A 26777-nucleotide genomic window follows, 5' to 3' on the forward strand; every position below is an offset into this window, starting at 1 on the left:
GACCATTCATTCATGCCTTACATCACTGCCTGCACGGTTGCTATGGTTATACTTCCGTCACACATTTTGTCCAGTCACGTCACACAAATTTTCGGATGACCCCCAGTCATATGACATATTTATATCAAAAATATTTTGTGGCCCCAAGTCCGTACGCCTGGCTAAGGTTAAATTGAATTTGTTAATATGATCACCGCATAAGTAATCTACTTTCATCAGTATATTAAGGAATGTATCGTCCATTTCAATAAGCAGATTGTTAGTGGACAAAACTCCAACGTTCCCAATGCACTCTCCTTTGACTACAAGAAAACGGTATTGATCTGTAACCAAATCGATACAATGGATACAAGCTCATCCGTTTTCCTGTGAGATGACCCAGCTAGGATTATTTCCGAATTACTAGAGAAGATGCAGTATTTTTTGTGTCCTTGCAGAAACTTGTGTTCATTAATATGTTCGACAATCTACAGGACTGTTATCAACAACATGAAGATGAACATTTTGAACTCATGCTGTACCGACGCAATTACATACGTGTTGCATGTTATAATGCACAGAGCATGTTTGCAAATTCAGTAACTTCTATTTGATTTGCCGAATAATCTATTTATGACAAATTCAGCCAAATCATCAACAACACAATCATATCATATAATACTGCTTGGAAGTCACATGCCCGGCCCCAGGGGCTCTTAACTTGGGATAATGGGTTGGCGACCACGGACCTATTAGTTGAGCCTGGAGTTGGTTCCACTTAATTGTGCCAGCTCCTCACTTTCATCTATCCTATCCGACCTTCCTTGGTCAACTCTTGTTCTTTACCGACCCCAACGGCATTATTCTTTAGAATCCTAGGGAGTCTACATTTTCACGCCCTTCGAATCCCTTGTATTTCTTTGGCCGATACCTTCATTTTTTGAAGTTCAGATCCTTCCATTTTGCCCTCTTGTTAGTGTTATTAGAGGATGGTAGCCCAGTTGTACCTCCTCTTAAAACAATAAGCACCACCATGACCACCAGTCACATGCCTAGAGACTGTCCCTGAAATTTAAAAATTCGTTGCGCAGAAACGAGTGGACATGCGTGATTCCTGGTACGTAATCATTACAAGGTTTTCAGGATAAAACCTGACCTCACGCCCTTTGACCACCTGGCTGTCTGGCTCGCTTCCTGTCCTTCACTTCCTGCACTGTAGTCAGTAGTCCACGTTCGTTTGCGAATATGGGAAGACAGTTTACATTATACCAACGCATTTTTGTGTGTATATGTTTTTATAAATACGAACCTGCTCATCGCGTTTGTGCGGAGTTTTTTCAGGAGGTCCTCAGCAACTGACTTCTTCCAGAATTTCAATCAACAATCTCGTTAATAAGTTTGAAATTTGGTATTAAACCAGAAACACGGGTGAAGGAGTACAGTGTTAACAGAAGGAAAATTAGACGAAACTGGCGCAAAACTTCAACGTTCACCTCGAAAATCACTACCGAAATTAGAACAGCAAGATGGGTTTTTCAGTGACTCCTGATAATATAACACAAAATTATTAAAATTCAAACTTTACAAATGCACATGTGTCCGTAATTTAAAACCAACCTATCCTGCAGCACGTGCAACATGATACGTTACAGTGGGCGAGCTAAATCGTGTCAATCGAAAAGTGTTTTCCTGGTACACTGTCTCCTTAGCTCTAGAAAGACGACATTTCCAGCATTTTTATGAGGTAAGAGTTTAGTTTCTTGTACCGAGTCTTGGAATTTACAGTTTTAACAAGGGAAGATAGAATACAGGCCATGAAGGCCGCCATCCGGCTTTATTGAAATTTAGTGCCTTCTTAAGCCGGCATTTCTTTCATTTTATTGAGCTTTTTAAAATGAATATTACTTAAATGTTTTGTCCCTTCTTTCCTGCCTACTTTATACATTCTTATCACCTATAAATATGCAACCCTGCGAGCGAGAGGGCCAGCGGTTAGGTGTTACACGGAGAATCCTGTAGGAACTACATCCTTTCATGTATGGAAACGACACGTCAGCCGCTACCATATATCAGATATAACCATAATAAAATCACTACTTCGGCTCACCCTGAGGGTTAAACCATTGACTAGATAGGCCCATCTCTTTTCAGAACACTCAGAAAATTGTCGACAAAAGGATAATTACAAGCGTTGCAGATTTATAGGCGCTAAAAGTGTATACAGTACGCAGGCAACAAGGTGCTACAAATTTAAGTACTAGTCACATTAAAAAGGGCAGTAAAATGCTAGATTGTGCAATCCTAAAATGGCAATAAAGTTCAATAAATGGCCATGAAAAGATACAAGATAAAAAGGTATAGGAATTTGAAACAGAAAACTATGTACCTATTTCGTTTCCATTACACAGCAGTTCCACTACTCAATGAAATAATTTGTGTTACAATGAATTATACGTAATTCTCAAACTTTGTGTATTTTTATGTAAAATGTGTTTAGTGCTTTTAACTAATGTATGTAATTGTTTGCAAATTTATCAAGATCTTCATTTCAATGCAACATATTCTTCAGTTTTTTAAGTGCAAATCAAAACAAACAGTAACTTATTTAAAGGTTTATTATCCACAAATGCCATCAAAATAAACAATTTGTTAGGACACCTCAGTTACAGCCATGGAAATTTTTCCCCAACAGTTTCTGATGCATTTTTAAAAAGGCGTTGCACTTCCGCTTTTATCCGTTCCTTAGACAATGTTTTTAACTCTTTGTAATATTCTTACGCAGTATTTTGATCAACTAATATTTTAATATCCTTTAATATTGTATTGTTATAAAACAATAGACCCAACACACGTTTACGTAATATAAGGCTACTTTCCTTGGATAATAATAATAATAATAATAATAATAATAATAATAATAATAATAATAATAATAATAATAATAATAAGTAGAAGGAGAAGAAGAATTGTACCGCGAGGTACACCCGCCTCGTTCATTCAAATGAAGCGCCTTCATGAATGCCATCTGATATATGAAGGTCGCAACAACTAGCGCATGAAGTTTAAACTCTTCTCCACAGATGTCTCTACCAAAAATCAACCTAGTGTGAAGAGGAACTATTAAAATCCTAAAGTTTTTTTTTTTTAGGTTTCCTAAACTGGGTTGATTATTCTTTGTTTTTTTGTGTATTACAGTTTGCAACACTTCTATCTCTGTCCGCCAACTTCAAATGTTGAGCAATATAATTTTTCTACATTTATTTTTTAGCCAGTAGTATCCGTCTTGTATCTTTTTTGATTATCCAGATTGCCCAGAGCTCTCTAGAACCTTTTTCTCGAGTATAATATCTGGTACCCTTTCGATCCACTGTGTCTTATTGAACGTTCAGTCTACTACTACTACTAATAATAATAATAATAATAATAATCGTATGACCTCAGGTACCGTGTGCAGACATTTCAATTTGACGCTATCTGGCTGTTTGCTCGTCACTTTCGACGTTCCGTTTTACTCTAGGCCCACTAGATGGCAGACCGAGTATACCGAAACTCTCTTGGGCGTCTATAGCTGAGATTTAATGAATTTTGTCGAGTAAACACCAAATGTGTCACCAGAGATCTTTTACATGCTGACATCGTACGACATGGAGTGTCGAATGGACTTTTTTCCGCCCTTCAAAAATCCGACTACCTCTGCCGGGTTTGAACCCGCTATCTTGGAATCCGGAGGCCGACACTCTACCACTGTGTTAATACATGAGGCGGGGGCGTCTTGCCCTACAACAAGTTTTCCAACTGATTAAGGTAAGGGCAGCCTTTTAATAACTACGTGATAGCCTCTGAAAGCTCGAGGCGAAGGGTTCCAATCTTTAATAATGTAACCTTAAATTTCCAATATTCAATAATGCAAATTTATTCTTATAATCCAAATCTCAAAACTAGAATAAGAAACTTAGCCGAAATTCGGGAATAGAGAGTGTGTCACCCTCTCGAGTTCAATATCAACTTTGAGGTGACTATGACTTTGTAACGGTTTTCTGTCTGTACCTTTCGTAACTTAAATTTGCTCCATTTAGTCACCTCAGTAGTAGCCTCTGTAACTTCGGACCTGAAGCCCAAATAGGGTTTTAATCTTTTAGTGCAAATATCCGCCTCCACCAGTAACTTCAACCTGTGTTTGTTTTCTCCCACAAAGGCCCGGTAGAATGGGTATTCGATACTCCTGTAAAATTCAATAATTTATGTTGAGAGGTTAGAATGTTGAGTGTTTAAGACAGTGAATACTGTCTGAATAGTAAAATGTAGGTTGTGCCTCGAGAGGCCTGGAAAGTGTACATTTTAGTGGGCAAAGATGCTCTGGTTGTAAATGTAAACGTTGAAGGTTGCCTTGAGAAGGCAGTAGGGTTATTAGGTTCGGAGCGCAGTCTTCTTGATAAATTCATAGAGCATAGATGCACTTTCTATTCTTGTAGAGGTGTTAGTGTAAATATTGAATGGTGCCTTTTGGAAGGCGGTAGCGTTGTAGTCTCCCAGATAATTTTGTGGAGCAAAAAGTGCTCTTGGAAGATTGTACGTTGTAAATACTCTGTAAATGAAATTGGGAGACCTGTCTCGTTGACTATTGAGTGGATGGATCAATAGTACTCAAGTAACATTTGTAAAATTTGGAGCTTTAAGCTCTTATTCTTAATGGGCATATTTTTATTTTTCTCTGAGATTTTCAACCTTGTATCTAAGCTAACGACTTAGTTCTGTGCCTGAAATCTTGTTCTGTCGCTGAGAGACTCGTTTGTTAAAATTTAGCACCTGAACACAAAAAATAAAAAACATGCAGAAAAGAAATATCGCTCTGATTTTAACATTTAAAATTAGTCTTCTGATTGCCTCATATAGACCCATTCATGCCCGCATATTTTTTCACCTCTGTCTTCCACGGGATCCCCGTATTAATAATAATAATAATAATAATAGTAATAATAATAATAATAATAATAATAATAATAATAATAATAATTGCACCGGGGTACACCTTCTCCGGCCAGTTAAACTGCGCGCCTTCTATAAGGCCATCTAGGTAATTTGTCTTGAATTGTTGCTACAAGATAATTTGGTCTTCAACCGTTAGATGTCTCTACCATCACTTTAATTGGTACCTCTAGCGGGAGGAACTCTATGTACTCTATAAAGGAAAGTTTATATTTTAGCTGGCAAACGTTCGGCTTTTAGGATTGATTTGTTTATGTATCAAAGTTGTCAGCACATTAGCTGGTACCTTCTTCAATAGTAATCAACCTATCACAAACTTGGATATATGTTATATAGCCAATTAAAACCAGGGATGTGTATAGGAATCCAGCCTATTACCAAAGAGTTCTGGAAGCCTCCCCTCAAAAGCACTATAAAATCTGGGCGCTTTAAGGCCGTATTGTCTGAATTGCTCCAGTGTGAGGAGGGTGTATTGATGTGAACCAGGAGGCAGGGGCGCGGGTGGCGTTCCCTTTAGGAACAGTAAGTTATAAACTGTTGAGCGACAGATAAGCCCAAATCAGGGCTACTAGGTGTAAATACTTTAATTGAGGACAAGCGATGGATTGTCAGGTGAAACTTATGTGCGCCATAAGAAACTGATACCTCCGCGAGGCTGGACTGTAGTACCTATTGGAACTCAGACTCCTATGTTGCATAAATGATCGGATCAAAGCACGCTTTTTGCTTGTTCCTTTCAAGAGTAATAACGCTCTTTTCTATGTAAACCATCCAAACGATTAACAATTGTAAATTTCGTGCATGATTTTCGGACCTTAAAGTTCTCGTTATTGCTAGAGCTGGTGAGCTTATTAATAGTGTTGTTATTCATTCAGATTCTCTATTTACCAATTTCAAATTATAAGAAAAGGGAAGAAATAAAATTTCAAAATTTGTTAAGTTCTGCTCGAGTTAATTCCTTGTCCACCCATTCAATCCTTACGCTTCTTACACCTTTGTAATCCACGATATTCCCTTAAAAATAATAATCTTAATAAAAATAAATTTGAATACCTGGGTGAAATTGTCACTCCCAGTGGAAATGAAAATAAGGTAATAAAGGGACGATGAAGATGTCCTTCAGACTATGCCATGACACATACAAGTCCAAATCCATTTCCAGTCAGGGCAAATTAAAAATTAATGTACAATAGACAAAACGGAGTGCCTTCAAGAGCGGATACATTAACAAGGGTGGCAGACTCAGATCTTGAAAATGGAGAAAGGAAGTTCGTTCGAAAAAATTTTGGTCCAAAGAAGTTGCAAAATACTTTCCGGCTGAGATCAAACCAGGAACCTTTTTCTTTTTACTTTAAGGCCGGTTAGAATGGGCAATAATGCCATGTTTATTCAATAAACGTTTCTGTGTGAATTTATCTTTAGGAGCAGTAAGTTATAAACTGTTGTGAGATAGATAAGTCAAAATTAGGGCTACCTGGAGAATAAACATCGAAAGTAATGAAAGTAATGAAAAAGTATGCAAGGTGAGAATCAGGAAAGGAGTAAGACAGGGGTTCCTTATCGCCATTTCTATTTAATCTGTACATCGAAGAGGCCGTGAAAATGTTCAAATCAAAAACACCTGGCATTAAAATAAATGGAACAACTGTACACTGTATTAGATTTGCCGACAATGGCTGACAATGAGAAGAACTTGCAGATCATGCTCAACAAATTAACATCCATCTTAAAAGATTTCCAACTTAACATTAATGTAAATACAACTAATGTTATGGTTGCAAGCAAATCTAAAACGAAGCCAGAGGCACATCTCAGAAATGGAAATATTTTAATAAAACAGGTTCACAAGTTCTGCTACTTAGTACCGATGACAACAGATGCACTGTGGAAATAAAAAGAAGAATTTCCCTGTGTAAGAAAGCCTTCGAGGAAAAGAAGCAGCTCTTAATTAATAAATACTTAAATAATGAACAAAATAAATTGTTTATCAAAACATTCATTTGGAGTGTGCTGCTATATGGCTGTGAAGGATGGACTCTCTTGAACGAGGACGTGAAACGACTAGAGGCAGTGGAAATGTGGCTATGGAGGAAGATGACAAGAACTAGCTGGATTGAGAAGAAAACTAATGAAGCAGTTCTTAGAGAAATAAACACCCAGAGATATATAATAACAACGATAAAAAGGGGAAAAGCGTCAGTTTTTTGTCACAATCTCCGGCATAATGACTTCATAAAGAACTTGTTCGAAGGCAAGGTGATGGGAAAGAAAGGCAGAGGGAAACCACGGAAGAAGATCATTGAAGAGGTAGTTGAGATGATGGGATGCCAAGGTTATGGAGAGATGAAAAGGATCGCAGCGAGAAGAGTCCAATGGTTGCAGCGACAAGGCAAGGCCTTTAGATAATGATAATGGTGAAAATTACAACTGTGAAGAAAAGTAGACCGACCTTTCATGGGCATATTGAAAGGATGAAACAAGAGAGGTTGACCGAGAAAATACTCCTTATACAAGAAAAGTGGAAAAAAACAGCCTGAATGGTTTACACAGGTGCACAAAGACGTAGCAGGAGTGGGTGTCGAATACAGGACAGATCAACATTTGGAAGAAGGTTACAGGAGTAAGGGATGCACCCAAAAAGCCACAGTCCAAGCCACGGAACATCTCGGCGGAAGAAAGAGAAGGGAGAAGCCAAAGACCTAAGGATCTTTGGCGAGAGCGCGAAGAGAAGGGCAGGTAGATTGTGTAAATGTGGCCCACTGATGGCCGTTCCGATAAATAATAATAATAATAATAATAATAATAATAATAATAATAATAATAATAATAATAATAATAATAATAATAATAATAACAATAAACTCTAACAGGCACAACAGCGAAAGTTAAATTTTTAGGAGAAATTTCAGAGCCATTCGAAATTACAACAGGGATCAGACAAGGTGATGGATTATCACCACTACTATTCAATCTAGTTATGGAAAAGTGGTTCGGGAATGGAAAAATGAAACTAAAGGGATCAATATTGGTAGATTTCTCAAAAATAAAATTCACCTTGATTGCCTCGCCTTTGCAGATGACTTGGCAATCCTCTCCAACAACAAACAAGAAGCACTCCAGTACGTAGAAAATTTTCATGAAATAGTGGAAAGAACAGGTCTGCAAATTTCATATGAAAAGACAAAGTATATGGAAGGTACAAAATCAGGATTTAACAACCGTCCTCTAATCACTAGATATGGGAAATTCTCCCAAGTATATAAATTCAAATACCTGGGAGAAATTACACAACCAAACGGGATAAATCAGCAAGCAAACAAAGAATTACAAAATTACAAAAAGCATACACAATTGTCAAAGTAGAGCCTTCATGCATCAGAAACTCTGATGATTGGTGGCAGATCACAAATAAAAAGAAATCGAAAATCTAAAATTCTCAGGAAAATTCTACGACCTAAATTCGAAAATGTTATTTAGATGAAACAGAAATCACAGGAAATCTAACAAGTAACGGAAAATCACAGACACCATTAGAAAAATAAGATGAAAATTCTATGGTCACCTGATCAGGATGGGTAACGATAGATAAGCTACGAAGAAAATACTAAATCTTGCAGTATCTGTAAAAAAATCACAACTGGCTTACAGAAATAAACAAAGATCTTCAAGAAATGGGTATAAATGAAGAAATCTCGCAAGACAGAAACAATTCAGAAATCTTATAAACAAACACAAATTTGCTGATCAACCTAAAAGACAAGCTGCAGGATGGACGGGAGAACGAAAAAAGAAGCACAGCGAAAGGATGAAGATATTTTTAGGAAGGAAAGAAGAAATTTTATGCTAAATAAGTTCACACGTTGGGCATAACTAATCAAAAAATAATAATGATAATAATAGCATTACTACTACTCTACTGTGAAGAACGTGAGAAGGAATGCAATCGGCTAGAGGAGGCCTCTTGCTTGCAATACACAACTTGGAGATGTTTGTTTTGCATCAATGTGACACTTTCCCCTGGGGAGGCTACAAGCCACAATAATATTTAGCGCGATGCAAATTTTCGCGCACAAGCAAGCAAGAGAGCGGAAGTCAGACGCTTCTCACGTTACACAGCCATACTACCAGGAAGTGTTCACTGCTTCATTAGGGGTGAAACAGATCATATCAAACCAACTTATTCGAACGCTCCGCATTTAAGGACTACATTTGAAATACCACTTAATATACAGTGTCCTTGTATGCCTAATTTATATAGAGTGTTTAGTAAAAGTGGGTGAAAAATTAAGCACGAAATGAACAATATGAGATCGGTAACCTACCGTTTGAGAAGCCAAGTTAAGGATACACGGGCTTAAACATTTCTGTCGCTGCTAATGTAGCTGGGCTGAGTGGTTCAGACGGTTAAGGCGCCAGCTTCCTGAGTCCAAGTTGGCAGGTTCGAATCAGGATCTATCCGGTGTTATTTGAAGGTGCTCAAATACGTCAGCCTCGTGTCGGTAGATTTACTGGCACGTAAAAGAACTCCTGTGGGACAAAATTGCGACACCTCAGCGTCTCCGAAAATCGTGAGAATAGTTGGTGGAACGTAAAACCATTATTATTATTATTATTATTATTATTATTATTATTATTATTATTATTATTATTATTATTATTATTATTATTATTGTAGCTGCCTCGATGGATCAGTGGTAAAGTGTCTAACTAATGAACCTAAGTTCGCGAGTTCGATCCCGGCTGCGGTAATCGCTTTTCTGAAGGCGGTCAGAAGTGTTGGCACTTTGCCATTGTTGTTGGCATATTTTTATCACTGGTGACGACAAAATTAAATTAATTCAGTAGAATTCCATTTTCGTTGCTAGATATCAGCAAAATGTCGAAATAGGTAGTAAGCCGCCTGGATGGCCCAAATTCAGAAAATCTCCATCACGATATCTGAGACGATGATGATGATGATTATTATTATTATTATTATTATTATTATTATTATTATTATTATTATTATTATTATTATTATTATCATTATTATTGTTATCATTATTTTCTGGAAATCATTACCTCATTTATGTCAGAAAATTATATTTAAATGGATCACGGACCTCATTAGATCCACTCTCATTTCATCATAATATTATGGATAAATATTGCAAGTTATTATGAAATCTGTATATAGAAGACCACATTGATTTTGAAACATGATTTAATTTTGACGGGATGTTAGATATAGATGTTCTTCTTTCTAATTAAGTACGGGTACTTGACAAGAACAATTTTGTGTCCTTATTTATAGTGTTAAATATAATACCCGGCTTCAAGATAATAAGAGAGATATTCCGGAAAATGTAATTATTTTTCTTTAAATATTTCATATTTTTGGGTATTACTTACTTCAATATCATCAATATTGTATACTTTAAAGATGAGTGCAATAAATATAACTCATTTATTTTGATTTATATTATGGGCATGAGTTTAGAGAATATGTATCAGAATGTTCAATCCTTTTCACATGACGAATATTTACAGGAAAATGTAAATGAATTCACCTCCTGTTTTGACAAAAAGATCGCCACGGACGTAAATTTTTAAAATACTATTTCCGTCGCACCGTGACGACGCTGGGATAGTAGAGGCCTGGAAGTGGGAAGGAAGTGCCACATGGTAGCGCGGCCGTCTTTTCGCAGCCGTTTTTCCTTCACCCGGTGGTAAGACTGTTAATGTTGCAGTTTGCCATTGTAGCTTCTGTTCCATTGTTAAACTATAACATGTTTTCGACATTATTTATATCCGTTGTTTTGTTCTTCAGTGAAGTGTTGATAAGGCACAGGGTCGGTCGTTTAGACCGTGACGAACCTTGTAATGATGGTGGGATTTTTGTAGCGATGGAGTAATTTCATTCTGCAATTCTGAATTACAAAATTTTCATTATAGTTGTTAGATTTTTCAACTTTTTGAACACTTAACATGTTTCAAAAGTTAGAGACATCCTTGATAAAGACGACATTATTGGAGACGAAATTGGGAAAGAAGATATTTTTTCAGAATATGATCATAACACGGTCACTGAAAATGAAGTTTATGTTGAGAAAGCTAATGTTCGGAGTAATATATTATATGCCGATGGATTCCGTCTTAAGAAACAATAATACGACAATCTGGATAAATGTTCCCTCAATCAAAACATTGTTTTATCATCAACATATTCTAGTTTACTGTGCACAGAGGAGAGACAGAAAAGGTCGTGACATTATTTCATACAGTTTGTCTTTTATTGTTTAAATACTCTTTATGACCTACAAGGCTCTGTTAACCGCGTATAATATGTAGACAGCAATGTTGACGCAAGAAACAAAGACGACGAAACGACCTACAAACGATCACTAGCGTTACAGAACTAAGCGCACCTCACTACGGGTTAAAGGACAGCCCCTGCATTAGCCTGATGCGAAAAATGGAAACCACGGGAAACCATCATCATGGCTGCTGACAGTGGAGTTGGAATCCACTATCCCCTGATTGCAATTTGATAATTACGTTACCCAAAACGTTTAATAAATATTAGCACACGCCATTGAAGTAAAAAGATATGTCCAATGACTCTTGTTCAACATGATTCCCGCAGTATGCTAAAATATATGCAAATATATAGGCCTATACGCAATAGTGTCTGTGAAAGGAACCCTTGAATTCAGGCTTATTCGGTGTATACTTGTGCATACTACCACATCACACTAAAGCTATACGTTATTTGGTTGAGCCCATGTTATTTGCGAAGTCTATATAAACACGTAACACTAAATTTGTGCCATTATAAACATTTTTAATTCCGTCTATCTCATCCAGCCGGAGAGCTAAAACCTCTCCTCGCGTGAAAACATCAGAGAGGGAATTAATCTATCATGTTCTCGTGGATCCTGTGTATAAAGTACACAATAAACACGACTTAGCAAGACAAACTCACTGTTTGTTTTAGGCTGGTCTGTGGTAATCGGCTTTCGTTACAACCACGGCTTCACTTTTGTGGGAGTAGGATTTTGATGTAGTTGACTCTCTTGCATCTTTAATGACGATATTATCATATCTGTGTGGAACAGTAACTTATTACACTTCGCCATTATTGTATGGACAGAGAGCTCAGTCTGTTGCTGTTAACTATAATGCTAGAATTAGAGTATTTTCACTCCCTAACATTGTAAAAACTCTCTCAAATAATCTAAAATAGTCGTTTATAATTGAAGGTACTCTGGTTCAGATTGGCCTATACCGGGCGAGTTGGCCGTGCGGTTAGGGGCACGCGGATACAAGCTTGCATCCAGGACATTTTGGGTTCGAATCCCACTGTCGGCTGCCCTGAAGATAGTTTTACGTGGTTTCCCATTTTCACACCAGACAATTGCCGGGACTGTACCTTAATTAAGGCCACGGCCGCTTCCTTCCAACTCCTAGGCATTTCCTATCCCATCGTCGCCATAAGACCTCTCTGTGCCAGTGTGACGTAAAGAAACTAGAAGAACAAAAAAAGATTGGCCTATTTCTATGTATTCGTTCGGAAAGCCAGTTAGGACGCCTGGAAGGTATGCATAACAGCCTGACAGCGTTGATGTACAAGTTGCCGGCTTAACTCCTAGCCATTCCAGCGTGTTATCGCTGCTGTAGAACGGGATGCGGCTTCCATAGGCCGAAAATTCCTGTTTAGTAATTCCTGGGGGCAAAAACGGTTGGGCGTTGAGATAACCACTCTACCCCAATAAGTTCCGAGGTTTAGAACAATGGTAGCCTTTACCTTCCCCTCCCAGAAAGAGCTCAATGGCCTATGCAGAGATGGCCTTAATTTGCTTCAGTTCCAATTCTATAATATACATACATACATACATGCATACATACATACATACATACATGCATACATACATTATCATTATAGACTGTTATGCCTTTCAGCGTTCAGTCTGCAAGCCTCTGTGAATTTACTAAACGTCGCCACAATCCTCGATTTGCAACTAGTGTTGTGGCCTTATTTAGTTCTATAGCACTTATATTTAAATCGTTAGAAACCGAGTCCAACCATCGTCGTCTTGGTATACCTCTACTTCTCTTACCCTCCATAGCAGAGTCCATTATTATCCTAGGTAACCTATCCTCATCCATTCGCTTCACATGACCCCACCACCGAAGCCGGTTTATGCGTACAGCTTCATCCATCGAGTTCATTCCTAAATTAGCCTATATCTCCTCATTCCGAGTACCCCCCTGCCATTGTTACCACCTGTTTGTACCAGCAATCATTCTTGCTACTTTCATGTCTGTTACTTCTAACTTATTAATAAGATATCCTGAGTCCACCCAGCTTTCGCTCCCGTAAAGCAAAGTTGGTCTGAAAACAGACCGATGTAAAGGTAGTTTCTCCTGGAAGCTGACTTCCTTCCTACAGAATACTGTTGATCGCAACTGCGAGCTCACTGCATTAGCTTTACTACACCTTGATTCAATCTTACTTACGATATTACCATCCTGGGTGAACACACAACCTAAATACTTGAAATTATCGACCTGTATCACCAATCTGACATTTAATTCTGTTGAATTTCTTACCTACTGACATCAGTTTAGTCTTCGAGAGGCTAATTTTCATATCATACTCATTGCACCTATTTTCAAGTTCCAAGATATTACACTGCAGGCTTTCGGCACAATCTGCCATTAAGACCAAGTCGTCAGCATAGGCCAAACTGCTTACTACATTTCCACCTAACTGAATCCCTCCCTGCCATTTTATACCTTTCAGCAGATGATCCATGTAAACTACGAACAGCAAAGGTGAAAGATTACAGCTTTGTCTAACCCCTGTAAGTACACTGAACCAGGAACTCATTCTACCATCGATTCTCACTGAAGCCCAATTGCCAACATAAATGCCTTTGATTGATTTTAAAAATCTACCTTTAATTCCATAGTCCCCCAGTATGGCGAACATATTTTGCCTCGGTACCCTGTCATATGCTTTCTCTAGATCTACGAAACATAAACACAAGTGCCTATTCCTCTCGTATCATTTTTCAATTACCTGGTGCATATTGAAAATCTGATCCTGGCAGCCCCCCCTGTGGTCTGAAAACAAATCCCTATCCGCCCCTGCCCTTGTTTGGAGCCATTTCTGATAAGCCTTCTTTTTACGTTTACAAGCTGCTCTCACTTCATAATTCCACCATTATGTTCGCCTTTTCCCATCTTTACACACAGTTGTCCCTGGGCATTCCCTTGCTGTTTCTACTACAGCATCCCTGTATGCCACCCATTCATTTTCTATATCCTGAATCTGCTTACTGTTTACTGTTTGAAACTTCTCACTAATCATATCCATGTACTTCTGTCTAATTTCCTCGTCCTGGAGATGATTTTCTATCCTTATTCGTCTGCACACAGATTTCACTTTCTCTACCCTAGGCCTAGAGATACTTAGTTCACTACAGATAAGATAGTGGTCTGTATCATCGAAAAATCCGCGGAAAACTAGTACATTCCTAACAGATTTCCTGAATTAGAAGTCTGTTAAGATATAGTCTATTATGGATCTGGTACCCCTATCCTCCCATGTGTAGCGGTGAATAGCCTTATGCTTGAAGAATGTATTCGTAACAGCTAAACCCATACTAGCACAGAAGTCCAGCAAACGCTTCCCATTCCCATTAGCTTCCATATCTTCCCCCACATTTACCAATCACCCTTTCGTATCCTTCAGTTCTATTCCCAACTCTCGCATTGAAATCGCCCATTAGCACTATTCTATCCTTGCTGTTGACCCTGACCACGATGTCACTCAATGCTTCATAAAACTTGTCAACTGCATCCTCATCTGCACCCTCACATGGTGAATACACGGACACAATTCTAGTCCTAATTCCTCCAACTGACAAATCTACCCACATCATTCGCTCATTTACGTGCCTAACAGAAACTATGTTACGTCCAATGGTATTCCTGATAAAGAGCCCCCGAGACTCTACCCTTCCCTTTCTAAAACCCGTCAAGTACACTTTATAATCTCCTATCTCTTCCTCGTTATCTCTCCTTACCCGAATATCACTTACTCCTAGCACATCCAGATGCATTCTCTTTGCTGACTCAGCCAGTTCTACTTTCTTTCTTCCATAAGCCCCATTAATATTGATAGCTGCCCGTCGATTTCCATTTCGTTCGCCAAGTTGTTTCCAAGGAGTCCATCGCCTGTCAAACGTGAGTGGGACTCCGTTACTCCCATAGGTCCGAGGCTTGCTTAAAATGTCCTGAGTTCGGTAAATTCATAATATCGTGTTATTTTTTTACGTCCCACAAACTCCTTACTAACGGTTTTCGGAGACGCCGAGGTGCCGAAATTTTGTCCCGCAGGATTTCTTTTACGTTCCAGTAAATTTACTGACACAAGGCTGACGTATTTGCGCAACTTTAAATACCACCGGACTGAGCCAGGATCGAACCTGCCGAGTTGTGTTCAGAAGACCAGCGCCTTAAGCGTCTGAGCCACTCAGCCCGGCAGCTTAAATTGTAATATAATTATTCATATAATAACATTTTCAGACCTTGCTCTGAACCACCACACTTATGAGCGCTTACGAAATTATTCATAGCCAAACTTCTAACTGTTTTCCCTGAAATTAAATACTGTTACCTAAAATTCCTCTCTTTTAAAGACATATCATCAGGTAACAGTCCTTTTTATTGACGAACAGGTAGGAATAAAAGTTAACGTGTATTGTTAAAGACGGATTTAATACCATTTTTTCGGCGCATGATCAGAACAGGAAAACGCAGAGACAGGTGAAAGTGTAGCGCTTGAAAATATCGAAGGATATAATTGACACGACTAAATTTCATTTAGTCTGTACAATGACAATGTGAACAGATGTTAGAACACTGAAAGTGATACGTAACGATATTTAAAAAATCCACAACCGGGTCAGGGATGGATCGGCGAGTTAAGAATTTTGCCGGCTGGCGAAGCCTGTAGCCCTATTCTGGGGCAATGGATAATGACTGAGAGATGAGACGAAATGATACTGGAGAGTGTTGTCGGAATGAAAGATGGCAGGGAAAACCGGAGTATCCGGAGAAAGTCTTGTCGCGCCTCCGCTTTTTTCAGCACAAATCTCACATGAAGTGACCGGGATTTGAACCATTGAACCCAGTGGTTAGAGGCCGTCGCGTTGACACTTGAACCACGGAGGTTCGGTGTGTAACGATATATCATGATTTTGTGTTATTTATTCCCGAAACCTACTTTATTCGATACGAAGAATTATACCGTGTGGTTAGCGTCGCTCAACTGTGAGTTTTCATTCAGCTAATAGTGGGTTCGAACCCCACTGTGGGCTTAATTAAGGCCACGGCATCTTCCTCCCTATTCCTAGCCTCTCCTATCCTATCGTCGCCATATAATGGGTTGGTGCGACGTAAAGGAAATTGAAAAAAAATTACTATGTTCTTATATACAGGCAAGCAAACGTACCTTCCTATCATGACAATAGACATACGTAATTCAGAAACATTTCGCCGAGGCTATATCTTTGGAGCAATTTCAGAAATGTACGAATTTCTAAACAAAGATGAGATAAATCTAGAAACTGATGTATTTGTTTTGAGACAAGACATCTTATGATAATGTGGTAAATATCTTGCAATGCATTAACCCCCTATTTAGTAATCTTCTCGGGAACCATCCACTTCAGCGCTCATTGGTGCATTTTCCTTTAATTGTCTCTCTGTTCGTAATGTATCTTCGTTTGACAAGCAACAATTGCAAAGTAAATGACCATTGCTTTAATATTATTATTAATAATAATAATACTGATATTGGTTTTACGTCCCACAGAAGTTCTTTTACGCACCAGTAAATTTACTGACAAGAGGCTGGCGTATTTGTGCAATTTCAAAAACCACCTGACTGAGTCAGGATCGAACATGCAACTTGGGCTCAGAAGGCCAGCGCTCTACCATCTGAGCTACACAGTCTGGAAATTATTATAATTATTATTAAAATATATAATCGTTTCACAATCTGTAGATTTAATGTTCAAAATATGTTAATATCTCTTTTTAGAATATTGTTCTAAACACGGTAGGATTACCTGTATGATTAACTGCCACCGCCGAATGCCCGGGTTTGATTCCTGACTCTGCCACGAAATTTGTAAAGTGGTACGACGGCTGGAACGGAGTCCATTAAGCATCGGGAAGTTAAGTATATAAAGGGGGGACTCGATTCCCACCTCAGCCATCCTCGAAATGGTTTTCCGTGGTTTCCCATTTCTCCTCCAGGCATTTGCCGGGATGGTATCTAAGTTAAGGCCACGGCCGCTTCTTTCTCTCTTCCTTACCATCCATCCGATCTAGCCATCCCCCCAGAAGGCCCCTGTTCAGCATAGCAGGTAAGGCCACTTAGGCGATGTACTGGTCCTCCTCTCCAGTTCTACTCGTGACACCAAGTCTCACGCTTCAGGATATGACTTTGAGGCGGTAGAGATGGGATTCCTCTCTGAGTCTGAGGAAAAAACGGACCCTGGAGGGTAAACGAATTAAGAAAAGAAAGAAAGAAAGAAAGACAAAACAAGAAATAGTTTTTCTATTAATAGATGACTAAAAACACTGATAATGGTACCAGATGGCTGGATGAGAAACTAAATTTCTCCCGTTTTTAATTGATTCTTTCAATTCTTTATTTTGAAAATATGTCTCTACAGCTGTGATCTATGAATTAAATTATTAGTTCTCTGTTCCAATGACCCGGGATTGATATGGTTAAAACTCACCAATTCGATTGTGACTGGCATTAGGAAAAGGGCCTGTCGTTATAATGAACACTCCCAACTCGATTGTGAATGGCAGCAGCAAGTGACCCTGCCGTTACAGTAGAAACTGCCGAACTTGATTGTGAATGGCAGTAGGCAAGTGAGCCTGCCGTTATAGTAGAAACTGCCGAACTTGACTGTGAATGGCAGTAGGCAAGTGAGCCTGCCGTTATAGTAGAAACTCCCGAACTTGACGGTGAATGACAGTAGGAAATGTGACCTGCTATTATCATCAAAACTCTCCAACGCGTACCTCACATCGAAAACAACGTATGAGGACCTCCCACTTGTGTTTCTCGGATAACCCCAAGAGACATACAATTTAATATAATCTTACTCACTTCGTGTACAGTAATTTACATAGAAAAACGACGAGGCCTGTCAAGGACCACGTGCCAAATTTCAATTCAATTCTTCATACTTTGTTGTTTTCCCTTCCGTTCCTTCCAATATCCATTCATCTTTCACTGTGCTGTTTCTTTCTGTCCTCTGCTCAATCTTCCTTGGAATCGTTCCATACTTACCACTCTCCTTCTAAACATATATCTGTTCATAATTTCTTTCCAAATATTTCTTTACTTCCTGAATCTAGATAGTTGTTGCCTTTTTGTCCCAAAGGTACTTGCAAATCCTTTTTGTTAATCTGGAATCATCCATTCTGTAAATATGTCCAAAAAGGGCAATTATTTATATATTTTTATTTATGTATTTATTTATTTATTTAATTTATTTATTTATTTATTTATTTATTTATTTATTTATTTATTTATTTATTTATTTATTTATTTATTTATTTATTTTAATGACAATGCCCCCTACGAGACAGTTCGCCTCTTACTGCAGTTATCATCGGCCTCTTGTAATTCAAATAATGGAATGACTATCGAACCGGTGCCTTTCATTTTACTTTTTTTCTTTTTAAGTTGCGTTACGTCGCACCGACACATATATGTCTTATGGCGACGATGGGACAGGAAAGGGATAGGAGTGTGAAGGAAGCGGCCGTGGCCTTAACTGAGGTACAGCCCCAGCATTGTCTTGGTGTGAAAATGGGAAACCACGGAAAACCATCTTCAGGACTGCCGACAGTGGGATTCGAACCCACTATCCTCCGAATACTGGACACTGGCCGCATTTAAGCGACTGCAGCTATCGAGCTCTGTTTTCATCTTATTGAAGTCATAATTGCGCTGGACACAGTTGTCACGAAATAACAGCGGGGCAGCTTCTCACCTGTCTCCAAGTGTACATTTTGTCCTACCAGTGTGCACCTCTGTCACTATGAAATTGCCAAAACCGAGCAAGAGGCCGCACACTGGTCTACACACCGATTCTAGCCGGCAATCTCGATAAAATCGAAGTCAAGAAATCGCTGAAAAAAGTTTGGGAACTCATTCTAGACACCCCAGGTACCTTATATCTGCCCTACACTATGTGCTTGGAGTCTGTAAGTGGCGGGGAATGAAGCGCAAACATGACAATTTTAAAAAATTGGAAAAAATTAACATTGATACCAGGATATTGAAGAACCCCATCTTGGAGGGTATTTGTTGAGTAAATTCACAATGATAAGTCCTTCTGCACGCGCTAAAAAACCGTATCAATCAGTTAACTTCTCCATATTTTAGACTTCACTGTACTCCGATTTTACGGCGTTCTCAGGGCTGGAAACCGAAGTTGTAGGTAGTTACGTGCTATTGATTGATTTAATCGATATTATATACTATACTAAAGATTTTCCACCAAGAATCAACTGCCACTTCTTGCAACTTTTTGTTGCTGGCGGTATTTGCTTCCCCCCTTCCACCCTCTACCCGCAACGCAACACCCACTGTCTGTGACTTATGGCCTACTGCTCTCCGAGCCTTTCTATACCATGGATCTGACTGTATTACTTTACATTGAAATTTGTTGCTTAAAGGTAGTTTACGAAACACCACGGATGAACAGAAGCAAGATGTCAAAGATGGAAAATCCTCTATTCAGGAGACTTTGTGGAAACAGCTGGGCGTGAAAGTTGACAGGGTTGTTCAAGGGACTGGGACCTTGAACACCGGCAACATCTCAAGAGGGTTCTATAGCAATCTGAAAAAAGGCAGCGGAAGCAACCGGAGTCAGTGAAGAATTAATCATCAGATTTGCTGTTATTGTTATATTGCAGGCACAAGAGCAAAACGCAACTAACTATATTTGGACTTAGTTCCGTCGCTTCACTATATTTATACTCTTTTCTGGGTTTTAGGTTTTGTACAGTGGCCATCAGGTAAAGGAGGAGGCTTTCAGCGGGTACGCTTTAGACACTGCAAAATTGTACGAGCCCTTACATAATTGGTATCCTATGCCTCCAACCGTCCACAAAGTCTTAATTCATGGTGCTCAGGCGATCAGATACGCCCTACTCCCAATCGGAAAGCTGTCCGAGGAGGCCCAAGAATCCCGAAACAAGGATTACAGGTTCTTCCGGGAGCACCAATACAAAGTCTCCTTTTTTCCGTCGGACCCAGTAGTTACAAGGCACCTCATCAAAGCCAAAATTCACTGGAATGAACTGCCCCCTGAAGTGCACGCTTTGCTCGTGTTCGATGAGGACACAGATGAAGAGGAGGCTTCTGATGAAGACACTTCACCAGAAGAGACTTCTAAAGCAGAAGAAGAGGTCGTTGAAATATCAAATACATATAGTGAACCCAAGGCATGACTCGTAAGTAGTCTTATTAACATGGCGTTAAAAAATCGAAACATTTCAAATGTAATATGTTCTTATTACTTTTCAGGTCACCTTCCTCGCCAAACTGGCCTAATTTTTACAATCGTTGATTATGTTTTACACCACGGATTTAGATGACCGATTCTTATGATAATAAAATCATGACCTTTGTCAAGGATTCCACATGTTTTTTTTCTTTCTAAACACTGTTCATAATTTCATTAAAGAGTTAACGGGAGCGTAGCGTGCCATTTACCATGAATCCATTCGCGAAATACTAAATTTTGTCCGCCTACCTAAAGTTTTGCGAGTTAGCGGACGCGTAGTGGATCTGCTACTCCGTTAATCGAAAATCCGTTAACGGATTCGTAATCAGCGACCTCGAAAACACCTGAGTATGAATTTTCGTCCGTTTTTGTGACACCGGAAAGATGATACGATTGATTGCCGGCTAGAATCGGTGTTTAGACCACTGTGGGCCGTGCGGTTTAGGTCATGAAGCTATCAGCTTGCATTCGGGTGTTAGTGGGTTCGATACCTACTGTCAGCAGATCTGAATAGGGTTTTCCGTTAGTGGCGGCGATAAGGACCCCGCAGAACTCGATGGCTTGTAAGGGGCCTATGACTGTTAATTCACTAGTTGCAGAGTGGTTTTACATATTGATAAATCTACAGCACACAGCACAGTATTATGTGTATTACAGAGGGTTATTCCAAACTTAGGAAGAGCCTCCATGGCTCAGGATGCAGCGCGCCGGCCTCTCACCGCTGAGTTCCGTGGTTCAAATCCCGGTCACTCCATGTGAGATTTGTGCTGGAAAAAGCAGTGGTGGGACAGGTTTTTCACCGGGTACTCCGGTTTTCCCTAACATCCTTCATTCCAGCAACACTCATTTCATGTGTCAGTCACTAATCATTGCTCCAGAGGAGTGCGACAGGCTTCGGCAGCCTTCACAATTCCTATCCTCGTCGCTAAATGGGGGCTTCATTCAATCCATTCCTGACCCAGTCGAATGACTGGAAACAGAGTGCGGATTTTCATGTCATTTTCATTCCAAACTTAGGCCGTCGTAGTGCAGAGTTTCTTCTTTCGTCAGTAGGAGTATGGTGGTTATTTAAGAAAGAATGTAGGTTTCCCAACCTATTCTAATAATAACCATCCCTTGCTGCCACTCACAACAATCAACAAGGATTTTGAAGTATTTAGCCAGATCTCACAACCCAGTAGTCAGCGAAGATGGATAACAAGGACATCCTCCTTATCTGACACTAAATACTGAAGTTTCCAGCCTGTTTATAACTCTAGGCAATCAGTGTAGCTTACTAAGCCTACGATGGACGGCTGAGTTGTAAACAATAGTAAGTTATTTGGTCCTAGTAACGAAATTATTTCTTAATATTGTGACGATTAGAGTGTTTTGATTACTATAATTAGGATACGCATTTCTTGAAAGAGTGTGTGTGTTTGTGTCATATAAGTGTATTTTTTTAATTCCTTCGGATTTAAAAACTAAATTGTGTAACTTCTTCTTCTCATTATTATTATTATTATTATTATTATTATTATTATTATTATTATTATTATTATTATTATTATTATTATTATTATTATTATTATTATTGTTGTTGTTGTGCGCTGTAATAATATACAACCTTGTACTTTGAAATAATATTTTAACTTTCCTTATCGGGAAACGAGGAGCCCATTTTCAATCATTGCGGGACGCTCCGAAATTCTTAGCGCCGCTACTGTTTTCCATGGTTTCCCATTTTCACATCAAGAAAATACTGGGGCTGTAACTTAATTAAGACCACGGAAGCTTCCTTCCCCATCTCATCGTTGCCATAAGACCTATCTGTGTCGTACGGCGTGAAGAGTATTGTAAAAATATAAGAAATTGCTAAAACTCACTCGGCGGGTTTAATACGTAAATACCCATCTGCAGCTACGTAGAGTTAAGTTGGACATGAGTGATATCTAACTGAAATTTGAGCGAAAATTCATATTGTGATTTTGTCCCCAGGAAGATTACTTACCGTATTGTCTACAAGAAACATGTTAATTTTATTATTTTGTGCCATTCACAAATGCCTCAGTACATTATTTTAAAGGTCTGCACGTAGATAACTAGAGGCTCTGCGAGATCACGTCGACTTCTGTGATGTGGTAGCATTATTGATTCTTAAATATTTACTTATGGTGTCACATAGTTTCTTGGCATGGTTATTTATGGTAACTAACCGACATAAAACACAACAAAAGTACTCATCTATGGGTCTGAGCGGATTTAAATGAGACATATCACATGAAAATATCTGTCTGTCTTTTATTTGCTTTATGTCGCACCGACACAGATAGGTTTATGGCGACGAAGGGATAGGAAAGGTCTAGGAGTCGTAAGGAAGCGGCCGTGACCTTTATTAACGTTCAGTCCAAGCCTTTGTCTGGTGTGAAAATGTTAAACCACGGAAAACCATCATCAAGGCTGCCCATAGTGCGGTTCCAACCCACTACCTTCCGGATGCAAGCTCACAGCTACGCGCCCCTAACCGCATGGCCAACTCTCTAGGCAATAATAATAAATAATTTCATGGGGCTATTCCTAGCCTGGTGCAGTACTAGTAAGGCTGACCCTCCGGAGAGGGTGGGGACATCTGCATTGTATGGGAACTGGACTTTTTTGAAGTTGAGGATAATGTTGCGTGTGATTTGTAAGTTGCAGGGATGTCACGGACAACACAAACACCCAGTCTCCGAGCCAACCTGGCCGGAAATCAAACCCGGCGTCCTCTAAATCGAAAACCACTACTCTTACCATTCAGAGAAGAAACCAGACAACAGTAAACCTGAAGTGGTGCAGCTCTTTCAGTTACATCTCCCACTGGAGTTAAGCTGCACGTATCATTTTAACCACATGCCACCCCTAGTGTCAGTCTTAAATTTCTGGCAGTACAGGGAACCGAACCCGGGCCACCGAGCACGTCAGCTAATAGTGCTAACCGTTACCCTACGGAGATTAACAACTCACTCAGTAAAAATTTCTATCTACATTTTTCTCGAAACTAAATTTATAGTCTATACCCTTCTCTCGTCCTTTAAATTGTTCTCCGAGTCACAGATTTAGCTCTATGAGATTAAAATCTGATAGAGAAAGACTGATGTTAGTAGAATTGCTCATGCCTAGTCACCTTCGCATCGTAAAATCCAAGGATGAGACTGAAAGAGGTCAACAGAAGTAATAAAGTTGATGTACAACTCATACCAGAATAAGACACAGTGCAATGATGGCATTACATCTTACCTGATATGGATCTGGGCAGAGTTTTAAGCTAAAGTGGCAATCATAATCGTTGCCCCTACTGAAAAAATGCCCCTCCTAAAGTGTCATGGTTTGCGTACCTGTGAGCAAATTACCAACATTGCTGCAAAATAAATTTTCGTATTTACACAGCAATAAATGTAATAAATTACTCAATAATTCAAAAAATAAAAAGGCCGCTCTGAAGATGTATTTGTAAAGATAATAGCAATTAGTAGTAAGAATTTTATAGTTATAAGATTAAGAGATTTTAAAACGGAGAGTGCCTGCAGGCAAGTGAGTGTCTCTGAATGAATGGAAAGCCTGAGTTTAAGGGAAGCCGAGGAAGTTGAGAGAAATATCCTGGTTTTTTTTAAAGAAAGAAGGAAGTCATACTTTCCAGTGTCGACTCAGTTAAATGTAACTTAGTATATTTTCAGGGGTTGAACACACAAGTTTCGATATAAATATTACAATATGACATACCAGTAAAAAAAACATTTTGGAGTGTGTATTGTTACGTACTATAAGGTGTCGTTGGTGGCTATTGCGAGCAGTATGGGATTCAGTACAGAACCCTGCAGATCTCCATTTTCTTGAATATAAAAACACATGCTTAAATAAGGAAAAAAATAGTGTGTATTTTTACATCCTATAATGCGAACAGTGTGGGGTTCAGTACAGATGCCTGCGGTACACCACTGTCTTTAATATAAAAACAGATTGTAAAACCAGAGGGGCTGTACGGTTAATAATGCCTTATCTTAAATAAAAAAAAGGGGAACTAAAAGAAATCGAGAAGAAGAAAAGGAAAATTCTGAGGAAAATACTTGGTCCTCAGAAAGCGACGGATGGGACATGGAGGAAAAGGAGATAAGAGGATCTCTACAAGTATTCGGAAAAGATCACGGACACAATGCGAAAACGGAGACTGAAATTTTACGGACATCTCGTCAGAATGGATGACAACCGCCTGACTAAAAGAGTATTTAAATATATAATTGCATTGAGGAGGACAACGAAATGGGTGGAGGAGGTTAACAAGGACTCAGAAGAAATTAAAATAACACCAGAATTGATACTCGACAGAAAGAAGTTCAGAACTCGAGTAGATGACCACAAATTCCACGATGAGCAGCAGAACAGGCCGAAATTTGTAATATCTGAGGAGCAGAGAAAAATAAGGAGTGAACGAATGAAGAAGTTATGGGAAGAGAAAAGAAGAGGAATGGCCAGAAAGCGTTAAGTTTCACGCGGTCCACAGTTGGCCAAAATCGGAGGCAAGAAGAAGAAACAACGAATGAAAGTAGTATGTATTTTTACACACTTTAATGTGTTTTTACGGGTTTGTTATAGTGTAATATTTATATAACTTGTGTGTTCGCAGACTGAAAATATTTTCAGTAACAGCAATATCCTTCTAAAGATAATGGGTCTCAATATGGTGGATGGACAATATGGGTTACAAGGAAGCAATGAATTGTATTAGGAAAACGAACGGCTGATGTATTGAATGTGAACGATGCTCTGTTCAAAATCGATGAAAAGTCTCTGACATAGCAGGTATTCAAAATAACGTACAGTAGGCCTAAAGTGTCAGTTACGTTGCTTCAGGAGGTCAAAGAAAGGACTCAGCAGGTTTGGTCTCAGGTGGGAAGACATTTCAGATCGAGCACGACACAGATTCAAGATCAACAACATCACGAGCTTCCATAAAGTCCGAAAAAGAACAGAGGATGGACAGAGGAATGAAGAAAACATGCAGTGGCTCTGGGTTGCAAGAAATGGCTTCTAAGAGTGCATACGTTACTTGATATGTTCTCTAACGACCCTAAACGAATTAAAAAGTACAGTTTGAAACCTTCAAATTTCAATCACGGCTAATCTTAGTCCCATGATTAATTAATCTTTTCAGATGAATTTAAGAGGCTTTAAAATCAGCAAAAGTCGCTCGGTTGGAATAATGTGCATAAGTCTTCCACAGCTTTGTAGAACTAATATGGCTTAAACTACAAAGTGCTTATGATCGCTAGTGACAGTCATTTTGAAACGGCACAATTATGTTACAAATGACAATACATTACAAGTATTATTGGAGCCTAAGCCACCTGTTGAAGCGAATAGTGATCGTAAATTTGGTGTACTCACCGTTTATGCCATGTAGCTACCAGCACAGATGATGATGTAGTTATACACGGAGGTAGCCGAAGAGTATACGGAAATTCCCGACGATCTTACCAATAATAAGTATGGTTCCCTAGTGAGGTGCTGTTTCGATGTGCCGCTCCGTTTTATAACACAGCCCGAGACCAAACCGTCAGCGTGGGCAATCGATACAGCGTCGCCGACAGAGACATCTAGCGAGGGTAACAAATATCAATCGCCTACCCTAAAAAGTCTACATGCAAGAGAGAAAAACGTTTCAATCTTTTAATCCGTTGTCTGTCTCATTTAATAAATGAACGGTAAAATAGAACAGGTAAAATTGATTCAGCTTTGTATTATCTACATTAAATCTAAGAGGTCACTAATGATTTTTTTCTCTCTCATAGATATATCTCTACCAGGAAAGCATCGGAGTGTGTGCTTCTACGCACTAATAGGATGTATTGAGTTAGTGTTTACAGTATACTGAAAGTCCTCCTGCTTGCGCTACTGCTCTGTAGGAAGGGAAGCATAAGCAGTAGGGTTTTTATTGCGAACTAGCGAATGTACTCGTGCTTCGCTACTGTATTCTACATTGTATTCGAATATCGAAGTAAATTGTGTACATGCAGTAAATAAGATTGTTTTAAAATTGCATGTCTCTTAGCATTATCCGAGGAAGAGCATGGGGAGGTCCACGGACGTTGTTTCCAATGTAAAGTGTTTGTTACGGATTTGTGATATAACGGCAGGCTCACTTGCCTACTGGCATTCACAATCGAGTTGGGAAGTTTACATTATAATTGCAGGCCTCATTGC

The 26777-nt window shown here is 39.1% G+C and overlaps 1 protein-coding gene across 1 annotated transcript in view; it reads right to left on the reverse strand.

Annotated features, from left to right (window-relative positions):
* The window catches only part of LOC136878748 (zinc finger CCCH domain-containing protein 13), a 468202-nt gene extending 442113 nt beyond the window's left edge, over positions 1–26089 (reverse strand). Inside the window, exon 1 of the mRNA XM_067152206.2 lies at positions 25962–26089. The gene's annotated coding sequence lies outside the window, so the exon portion shown is untranslated. The remainder of the gene's footprint in view (positions 1–25961) is intronic.
* Positions 26090–26777: the final 688 nt, after the last annotated feature.

The sequence above is a fragment of the Anabrus simplex genome, chromosome 8, assembly GCF_040414725.1.
Source record: "Anabrus simplex isolate iqAnaSimp1 chromosome 8, ASM4041472v1, whole genome shotgun sequence".
NCBI lineage: Eukaryota > Metazoa > Arthropoda > Insecta > Orthoptera > Tettigoniidae > Anabrus > Anabrus simplex.